The following is an 11,371-nucleotide window of genomic DNA, read 5'->3' as shown; positions in this document are numbered from 1 at the left end:
AGATAGAATCCACAGACCAGTGAGAAAAAAAAGAGCTGTATTCCAATTTTCCCATGATGACCACAGATTGGTGGATATGCAAAATTTTAGAAAATACATCTAAGGAAAGATTGTCAACAACAAATGAATGTGAACAGAGTAATCAAGATAAGAGCCTATGAAGAAGAGAGGAAAGGAGTAATGGGCAACAAATTTCCCAAGTAACTATCTTTAAATACAGTCAAATTTAAATTAATAATGATAAGCCGAGGATATGGAAAATTAATAAAAACAAGGAGCACTGAATAAAGAGGAGACACAATGCCAGAGATATTCTAACAACAGTCATGAACAGAAAGCATTAAAAGTACTCAGCAATTCCTAGTAACTGGTGGTTTGGACAGGAAAGAAATAAAAGCATAACAAATGGGACCAGAGGAGGCTGGCTGCAAAGAAAGGATGACAAATTATTCTAAAGATCTCATCTAATTGCAGAGAACATTGAGGGAAGTGACCATTCTGGTGGGAGAAATATTGGTTATCATATTTCAAATAATAGCAGAGAAATAGATGTCTAATTATAAGTACTGAAAATTGGAAAGTAGAGTGGCATTCACAAGTTAATCAGGGGACAAGCAACAGAAAACACTCAAATAAAAATAAATAATAAAGAACTATGGAAGGGATAGCAAGAATATTGGCCAAGATATAATACTCCTACAAATACTATCAGCAAAGACACTTAGCCAGATTAAATGAAACAAAACCTCGCTATAGGCTGTTAACAAGAAAAAAAATAGGAAAGTGGTAAAGAGAGGCCAAAAACGAAAGGAGGAGCAGAAAGCACCAAAAATATATTAATTAAGTAAAATAGGGGTAGGACAGGTAATACTACAATCAGGAGAGATTAGTTAAAAGTGATATAGTGGTAAGTCATGTGTACATATGTAGATACGGATATAAATATACATATAGACAGAGATATACACAAATTCTTACAACTTATAAAAATGAAATTTCCAATGGGAAAAATGTCATGTGTAGAAGTTGAAATTTTCACAAAGAAGTAAATGGAAACAGCCTATAAACATTAAACAAGGTTTAAACTCTTCCAGTCAGGGCAATACAATACTATTAACAAAACATCAATTTACTCCCATCAGATTTGCAAAGAAGTAAACAGAACAATAGCACATTTCTATCAGGAATCTAGGAGTACAAGATTTTGGTTTTGTGGCCTTTCCCCTAACAATATGAATAGAAATGTGAACTATTATAGCTTTTCTAGAAACCTGTCCAGCAAATCTCTTAAAATTTGAAATAGCCTTTGATCCAGCAATTTCATTTCTGGGAATCTCTGCTGTAGAAAGAAGAGCATTAGAAGGTAAGGATATATGTACATAAATGTTTATCACCATATCATGTTAAGGCAAAGAAAGTTAATAAAATAATGGTACATAAAATATAGTTTAATTACATAATAGAATACTGTTATTTTAAAGTATAAATTAAAACTTATTCATCTTTTTGGTTATCTTTCCAGGTAGCAGGTAATATTGTTAATCAAGAAAGGCAAAAAAAAAAAAAAAAAAACAGAAAAGTGTGTAAAACACCATCCTGCTAAAACACGTGAACATTCAATCCTATAAGTATGTGTACAGATATAATTATATGCATGATCATGCAAGCATGGATGAATTCTAAATAACAAAGAAACAAACAAAAGAAGAACTTTGAGTCCAGAGAGTTAGATTGACACAACTCACACTGGCAGCTTCCCAGAACCTATAGGAGAAAAGCAGCTAGAATAATTGTTCAGGTCATTTGCAGTGTTAAAAATGAGTGTTTGGGTGGAGCAGGGGTGAGTAGGGAGGGAGTGGTGTTAACCTTCCAAAAGAGAAATAATCTAGAAGCAGTCTCCCAGAGTTTTAACTCCTGGATAAAAACAGCAAGTTAACTTGTTGTCAACTTGCTGTCTTTACAACAGCAACAAAGAATAAGATTTTGAGTTTCAAATTTGTGGAATATAAGGGCATTTGTTATCTAGGTCATTGGTTCTTATCTTGGGTGATTTTGCTTCCCAGCTACATTTGGCAAGGTCTGGAGACATTTTTTATTGTGACAACTGGAGGTGGGGAGTGTTAATTGGTATCAGGTGGGTAGAGGCTGTGGGTGCTGCAAATATCCTACAACACACAGGACAGTCCCCCAAAACAAGTTATCTGACCCACCACGTCAATAGTTTCAAGGTTGAGAATCTTCCTAGGGTGATCAACTATCCTGGTTTGCCCAGGACTGGAGAGTTTCTCAGAACTGAGGATTTTCAGCTTGAAAACTAGGAAAGCCCCAGGTTATTTCAAATAAAAACTACAGGCAAAATAATGTGACTATGTAAAGTGTACTTGTAGGCACTCAAGATACTGATCTAAGTCAGATTATCTCTATTGCTACAGAATCCTTCGCAGCTCCTTTAAAGTTAATTCGGAGTTACAAATATAAAAAGAGTTTTATTCCATTTAGAGAAAAATTTTCTTCTTGAATAAAAGCTGAAATCAAGACAACATCCTCATAATTCTTTTTACATGGTAAATGGGCATAGAGACTAATCCATAAAGAAGTATACACTTATCAAAATAAAAAACTATATATTTAAAAAGTGGGATTTTACTATTTGTAAACTATATCTCAATAAACTTGATTTTATAAAAAGAAAGTCTTCTGTATAGTTTTATTTTTTTTATTTTATTTTTATTATTATTATTTATTTATGATAGTCACAGAGAGATAGAGAGAGAGGCAGAGACACAGGCAGAGGGAGAAGCAGGCTCCATGCACCGGGAGCCCAATGTGGGATTCGATCCCGGGTCTCCAGGATCGCGCCCTGGGCCAAAGGCAGGCGCCAAACCGCTGCGCCACCCAGGGATCCCTTCTGTATAGTTTTAAAATAAGTAATCCTAATTTATAGATTAATTCCTAGGTCTAATGTAGGTTTATTTAAGATAACTTGCCAAAACCAAAAAACTAAAATTATGCTTTAGAAATATTCTGGTTTTTTATGGAGGATGTTTCTGTGCTGCAAGTAACAAAAACTGATTCAGAAGTGTGACAACTTTATAGATGCAGTAATTCAGTGGTCTCCTTATGTGCCCTGAGAGTCTGCTGGTGGGTTTATCTTGAGAATAACAATAAAATAGATGTAACAATATGTACAATCATTTTTACTTACATAACTTTTTTTTAAAGATTTTATTTATTTATTCATGAAAGACACAGATAGAGAGAGGCAGAGTTGTAGGCAGAGGGAGAAGCAGGCTCCATGCAGGGAGCCTGATGTGGGACTCAAGCCTGAGACCGCGGATCATGCCCTGAGCCAGGGGCAGGTGCTCAACCGCTGAGCCACTCAGGCGTCCCTTACATCACTTTCTTAAAAGCAAGCAAATATTTTCTAGATGTCCCCCCCACACACACACATGACTTCCCTTTCAATCTTGCTGCCAGAATTAGGTTACATGTTCAATTTTTTTAAAAAATGGTCAAAAAAAATACACACAGGCAAAAGACAAAGGTGCCCACTCTCACCACTCCTATTGAATTAACATAGTACTGGAACTATGTACTAGCTAGAGCAATCAGGCAAGAAAAAGAAATACAATGTATTAGAATTGGAGAGGGAGAAGTAAAATTGTCTCTATTTGCAGATGACATGAGTTTGCATATGTAAAATCCTAAAGACTCAACCAATAAAACCTGTTAGATCTAAGCAATAAATTCAGTAAAGTTGCATGACACAAAATTAACATGTAAAAATCAATAGCATTTCTATATACTAACAACAGATTTCTAAATAAATAAATAAATAAATAAATCTATACCATTTGCAATAGCATCAAAAACAATAAAAACTTAGGGTAAATTTAACTACAGAGGTGAAAGATGTCTACCGTGAAAATAAAACATTGATGAAAAAATTGAAGGAGACACAAATAAATGAGAAAGAATCCCATGTTCATGGATTGGAAGAATCAATACTATCAAAATCCATCTATAGATTCAATGTAATCCCTATCAAGATTCCAGTGGCATTTTATTATAGAAGTAGAAAAAAAAAAACTCCTAAAATTTATACACAACCACAAAAGACCCTGAATAGCCAAAGAAATCCTGAGAAAAGAGAACAAAGCCGGAGTTACACTTCCTAATTTCAAGTATACTCTGAAGCTTTAATAATCAAAACAGAATGGTGCTGGTATAAAGCAGACAAATAGACCAATGGAACAGAAATAAACCCAAGCATATATGAGTCAATTAATATTTGACAAGGGAGCCAAGAACATTCAATGGAGAAAAGATTGTCTGAAACCAGACCCAGATCTTATACTACTCACAAAAATTAATTCAAAATGGGGACGCCTGGGTGGCTCAGTGGCTAAGTGTCTGCCTTCAGCTCAGGGCATGATTCCAGGGTCCTGGGATCCAATCCCACATTGAGCTCTCTGTAGGGAGCCTGCTTCTCCCTCTGCCTATGTCTCTGTCTCTGCCTCTCTGTCTCTCTCTCTGTCTCTCATGAATAAATAAATAAAATCTTTTTTAAAAATTAATTCAACATGGATTAAAGACTTATATGTAAAGACTTGATGCCATGAAATTCTTAGAAGAAAATATCAGAATAAAGCTCCTTGACATGGGTCTTGGTAATGAATTTTTGGATATGATACCTAAAACAGAAGCAACACAATAAAAAATAAACAAGTAGGACACAACAAACTAGAAAGCTTCTGTGTGGGAAGTGGGTAGGAAAATCAACAAAAACACAACCTATAGTACAGGTATGGTTCATGACTCATTATCACCTACAGTGTGCCAGGAATGCATTAAATACTTTTTATGCAAGCACTAAAACATCAATGATAGAAGCTTTACTATCCCTTGAAAATACTTACATAGTTACATGATTAATTGAGCTCTTATTCTGGGCAGTGAGAGAAAAAGGATATCTTTTATTCCCAAGTGAACATCCTACTCTTCATCTTTTTTCCCATCAATCTTTTTTAAAAAAATGAAGATAGTATTTATTGGCTCCTTATGTTAGTATCACAGAATCATTTTTACATTTTTTGAGATATGAGTTCTAAGGCAGAGATCTTTAAATCATGAGGTAACACGCTCAGATTAGAGTTAAAAGAAAGTTGAGACCTTAATCCAGCAAATGTTATTGCTCATTTCTTCCTGATACGTTAGACATGGGCTTAGTTCACATGCAGGAAATGAGGAAACAATAGCAGTTACTGAGCTAGAGTGTTTATTTCACCCTGCATCTGAGCAAAGAAGTACGACCTGAATGCTCTACAGAGTACTTTATTCTTTTAATAAAGAATAGTTGACAATGTTCCATCAGTTTCAGGTGTACAACACAGCAATTGGACGGCTCTATACATTATGCTGTGCTCACCACAAGCATAGCTACCATCTGCCACCTTACAACGCTATTACAGTACAATTGATTCTATTCCCTATGCTGTGTGCCTTTTATCCCTGTGACATCTTCATTCTATAACTGAAATCTAGACAGTACTTTATATTACATTTTTTTTCCAGGAACAAAAAGAGAATCCACCTGTCTTTTGTCTTAAAAACAGAATAAAGATGGATTGGGGAGGGTATGCCACAAAAGAACAATAATTTCTCTGAGAAACATTATTAGATAACACCACAACTTTAATCAGAAAAAGTGATATATTTGCATCAGGCTAGGGTTGTACCTTCAAGATCTTGGGCCAGTCATTTACAGTTTCCCACCTTTTCCTACCTTCTTCATCTTTTTCACAAAACAGCATGGTTGGAGATGATAGCCCAGGTATCTGTGATTGCAGTGACTTGCCAAAATGACTATGACCCATATCCTATCTATAAACCTCATATAGCTCTCCCCCTAACCCATGCTATTGCCACTCCCCTCAACCATTGTGGTATGGCTGCCTAATTTCCAGCCTTTTTCTAGCAATACTGTTAAAACAAATAACAGTATTCTAGTTCCCCACACTGCCCATAGCAGTCAGAAATCCTTCTCCTTAAAAAAAAAAAAAATATATATATATATATATATATATATATATATATATATATATTATTGAGAGCACAAGCAGGGGGTAAGGGTAGAGGGAGCAGGAGAGAGAGAATCCCAAGCAGACTCTGCTGAGCACAGAGCTCAACTCAGGGCTCTCAAAATCATGACATGAACCAAAATCAAGAGTTGGTAGCTCATCAGACTGAGCCACCCTAGTGCTCCAGTAAACCCTCTTCTAACTACACAGCTTGGGTGTTCTGTTGCTGAGTTTCTCTAAACAACTTGGGAATTGCAATGTCCATATCCAGGACTCTGTAACTTGAGGGTATAAGGATGAGTTCTTATTCCACTGGGGTTTTTATTGGATTCAAAATCAAAGACATAAGGAGCAGATTTGATTTCTCCAGGTTATATTTAGGAAATGAAGGAAATAAGTAAACACCACTCTGACAATCTGTGCAGTTGTGCCCAAGGCTGACACTTATGAACTTTGAAGTGTTTTTCTACCTCTAAAAATTCTTTTCCTACAGTCCCTCCTCTGCCCTAACTCCTCAAGAAGCGGTACAATGAGGAAAAAATTGTAAGTTTGGTTGAATATCTTTATGATTTTTCATATTTTAAAACACCAATGCTTTAGAGTTAGGTAGATCAGAGGTCAAAGATGTGGTATGTAACCTTGGGAAAGTTACTTATGCCTCCATTTCCCTGTCTATAAAATGTGGGTAATTGCAACTCCTTTTGAAAGCACTGTTCTTTACATGTAATACCAGAAGGAAGTATCTAGTACAACACTTGGCAAGAACTTCAAAAAGTTGCTTATTTCTCCATCCATCTTTACCCCTTCCTTTGTAATGACTGTCAAAATCATACAAGTAAATTGCTTGTATTTACTTCTATTTTTGTGGAGTTCCTATTCAGGATTTTTTCCTAATTTGGGGGAGGATTTGACAATTCTCAGCCTATACATAAGGGAATCCATGTTACATGAATAAACATTTAAAAGCTGGCTTTGCATCTAGTTTTGTCACTGAACAGGCCTTCTAGCTACTACTACATAGAGTGAGACTGACAAGTCAGGGTTTCACAGTGTTCCTTTTGGTCCTTTTACTGGATGGACTACAGGGAAGACTCTGAAGAAGCCATTTTATACATCAGATCCTAATCCAGGGAGGTCATCGCTCCTCAGTGTGACTCAGGCACTGCTACCCATAGTTCTATCTTAAAAGCAGCAAATCATTTGCTAAGGTGCTATTCTCCCAGAGTCGTAGCCAGAATCCTAGAGGGGTTTTTAGCAGTGGTTTGCAAATTTCTACCCAAGGGCCAAATCTGGCCCACTGCTTTTGCATAACAGGGAGCTAAGAATGGTATGCTCATATTCTAATAGTTGAGTAAAATAAAAAGAATGATGTTTCATGATATATGAAAATTACATAAAATTCAAATTTTAGTGTCTGTAAATATATTGCATTGAAACACACCCATTCACTTGTGTATTATCTATGGTTGTTCCCATGCTACCACGGCAGAATTGAATAGTTGCTACAGAGATTACATGGCACACAAAGCCTATTATGTTTATTATCTGGCTTTTTACAAAGTTTGCTGTCTGCTAGTATGGAGCACAGACTCCAGAGCCAAGATGGCTTGACAGCATAGCTCAGCTCTGTGTTCCTTCCACTTGGGTAAATTCTCTTATCCATTCTGTTTTCTCAATTGTATAATGAAGATGATAATACCATCTATTTCATGGGATTCTATGAGGATTAAGTAAATATGTAAAGTGCTTAGAAGAGGGTCTGGTACATATTAAGTTCTATGTTATTATTAGTTGCCACAGTTTTTTTCATAAATGAAAGAAGGAGCAGCTTACCAATTTGTTAGCAATAATTGTAAGAATTTCATCTTCAGCACTCCATTAAATTAATTCTTTAGCAGCAGAGTATTAGGAAGATGTCTAAAGATGATTGAAATGACAATTAGCATAGTTGCTCATCCATAAAGCTCATTCTGCATACTTACACATATTTTATATGCTATATGCTCTTTCAAACTTGAGTCTTGAGAGAGCTTACACTCAACTTTGAGTTCAGTCCTCCCTATCTATTCTTTATAGTTACCTCTTTATTTTTTTAAAAAAAATTTTAAAAGATTTATTTATTTATTCATGAGAGACCAGACTGAGAGCGAGAGGCAGAGACATAGGCAGAGGGAGAAGCAGCCTCCTCGCAGGGAGCCCGACACAGAACTCGATCCTGGATCTCAGGATCATGACCTGAGCCAAAGGCAGGCACTCAACCGCTGAGCCACCCAGGCATCCTACTTACCTCTTTCTGAAGAAACAGATTTAACAGCTGAGGTCAAGTAACAAGAGAGAGCCCCAAAATAAATCCATGCATATACAAGTAACTGATCTCCTAGGAGAATGCCAAAAATATACAACAGAGAAAGGATGGTCTCTTCAACAAATGGTTTTGGGAAAATCAGATACCCACACACAAAAGAATAAAATTGGACTCTTCTCTTACTCTATACATAAAAATCAACTGAAAATGAATTAAAGACTTAATATAAGACTGAAAAGTATAAAACTTCTAAAAGAAAACATAGGGGAAAGTCTTCATGACATTGGTTTTGGCAATGATTTCATGGCTGTGGCTATGATACCAAAAGCATAAGTAACAAAAACAAAAATAGGACTACATGAACTAAAAAGGTTCTGAAAAAAAAAATTAAGATTTATTTATTTATTTATTCATGAGAGACACACACAGAGAGAGAGAGAGAGAGACAGAGAGAGAGGCAGAGACAGAGGCAGAGGGAGAAGCAGGCTCCATGCAGGAAGCCCGATGTGGGACTCGAACTCGGGTCTCCGGGATCACACCCTGGGCTGAAGGCGGCGCTAAACTGCTGAGCCACCTGGGCTGCCCTCTGCAAAAAAAATTAATAAAATCAAATAAAAAGTTCCTGCACAGCAAAAGAAACAACAGAATGAAAAGGCAAACCATGGAATGGGAGAAAAAATTGCAAACCATATACCTGATACGGAGTTAGTCTGCAAAATATACAAGGAACTCCTAGAACCCAACAGCAAAAAAACTAATAACCCAATTTTAAAATGGGCTAAAAAAGCCAACAGACATATGAAAAGATGCTCAACATCACTGATCATCAAGGAAATGCAAATCAGGACCACAATGAGACATTACCTCACACCTGTTAAGAATGGCTAATGTCAAAAATAGAAGAAACAGGGACACCTGGGTGGCTCAGTTGGTTTAAGTACCCAACCCTTGATTTTTGCTCAAGTCATGATCTCAGGGTCATGAGATCGAGCCCTGTGTCAGGCTCCATTCTTAAGATTCTCTCTCTCCCTCTCCCTCTGCCTCTCCTCCCCTACTTGTGCATGTTCTGTCTCAAAACAAAAACACAAGAAACAACAAGTGTTAATAAGGATGCGGAGAAAAGAGAACCCTCTTGCACTATTGGCAGGAATGCAAACTGATGCAGCCATTGTTTAAAACGGTATGGAGTTTCCTCAAAAAATTAAAAATATAACTACCATATAATACAGTAATTCCACTACCGGGTATTTATCCGAAGAATACAAAAACACTAATTTGAAAAGATATTTGCACTCCTTTGTTTATTGCAGCATTATTTATGATAGCCAAATTATGGAAGCAACCCAAATGTCCATAGAAGGATGAATGGATAAAGAAGAGGTGAGATATATAGGTGATATAGATACAGATAAAGATTTATAGTGGAATATTACTCAGCCATAAAAGAGAGTGAAATATTATCATTTGCAATGACATAGACGAAACTACAGAGTATTATGCCAAGCAGTCAGTCAGAGAAAGACAAATACCATATGATTTCACTCATATGTGTAATTTAAGAAACAAAACAAATGAACAAAGGAAAAAAAGAGACAAACCACAAACCAGAGTCTTACTGGTGGCTACCAGAGGGAAGGTAGGTGGGGGATGGCTGAAATAGGTGAAGAAGATTAAGAGTACACTTATCGTGATGAGTACTGAGTAATGTATAGATTGCTGAACACTATATTGTACACCCAACATTAATATAAACTAATTTAACTATACTGGAATTAAACTTAGAAAACATTTAATGGGCTAAAGAATTTAATAAACATTGTCCAAAGGAGATATACAAATGGCCAACAAGTACATGAAAAAATGCTCAGTGTTTTTAATTATCAGGAAATGCAAATCAAAACCACACTGAGATATCACCTCACACCTGTCCAGGTGACTATTATCAAAAATAAAAAAATAAAAAAAAACCAAACAGACAATAAGTGTTGGTAAGTATGTGGAAGAATTAGAATTCTAGCACTTTGCTGGTAGAAATGCAAAATTGTGTAGCCACCATGGAAAATGGAATAAAGGTTCCTCAATTAAGTTAAATTTAAATTTGAAATAAAACTACCATATGATCCAGCACTCCAACTTCTGATCATACACGCAAAAGAATAGAAAATGAGATCTCAAAGAGCTATTTACTCCAGCCATGTTCATTGGAGCATTAATCACCATAACCAAGATGCCAAAGCGACCCAAATGTCCATCTAAGGATAAATGGATTAAAAATGTGACCTACTCTTACAATGGAATTTTATCCAGATTTATGAAGGAAATCTTGCGATATGCTGCAACATGGATAAATTTCAAGGACATTATGCCAAGTGAAATAAGCCAATCACAAGAAGACAAATACCTGGTTATTGTAATCATGCGAGGTATCTGAAGTAATCAAGCTCATAGAAACAGAAAAATACTGGTTGCTAGGGGCTGGAGGAAGGAGAAATGGGGAGTGGCTGTTCAAGGGGTATAGATTTTGTCAGGCAAGATGAAAAGTCTTAGAGACCCTGGGGTACCACACTGTGCATGCAGTTAACAGTACTGTATCCTACTCCTAAAAATTGGTTGAGAGGGTAGACAGATCTCACGTGCATTGTTCTTACATACATAGAAAAAAAACCCCCACAGAGGTCAAAGGACTCATAAATTGTCTAATCTATCTTGATAATCGCTTTGGTATTTGAAAACAATAGTCTACTTCCTAAATCAAACATAAAACAGGTAATCCAGTGCAGCCCCAGGGGTCCAGCGGTTTAGCGCCGCCTTCAGCCCAGGGCCTGATCCTGCAGACCAGGGATCGAGTCCCATGGCGGGCTCCCTGCATGGAGCCTGCTTCTCCCTCCCTCTGCCTGTGTCTCTGCCTCTCTCTCTCTGCGTCTCTCATGAATAAATAAAATCTTAAAAAAGAAAAAGAAAAAAAGGTAATCTCTAGTTTATTTGA

This window comes from Vulpes vulpes, chromosome 7 (assembly GCF_048418805.1).
Source record: "Vulpes vulpes isolate BD-2025 chromosome 7, VulVul3, whole genome shotgun sequence".
In the NCBI taxonomy this organism is placed as follows: Eukaryota; Metazoa; Chordata; class Mammalia; order Carnivora; family Canidae; genus Vulpes; species Vulpes vulpes.
Note: the sequence above shows the minus strand (reverse complement) of the source record.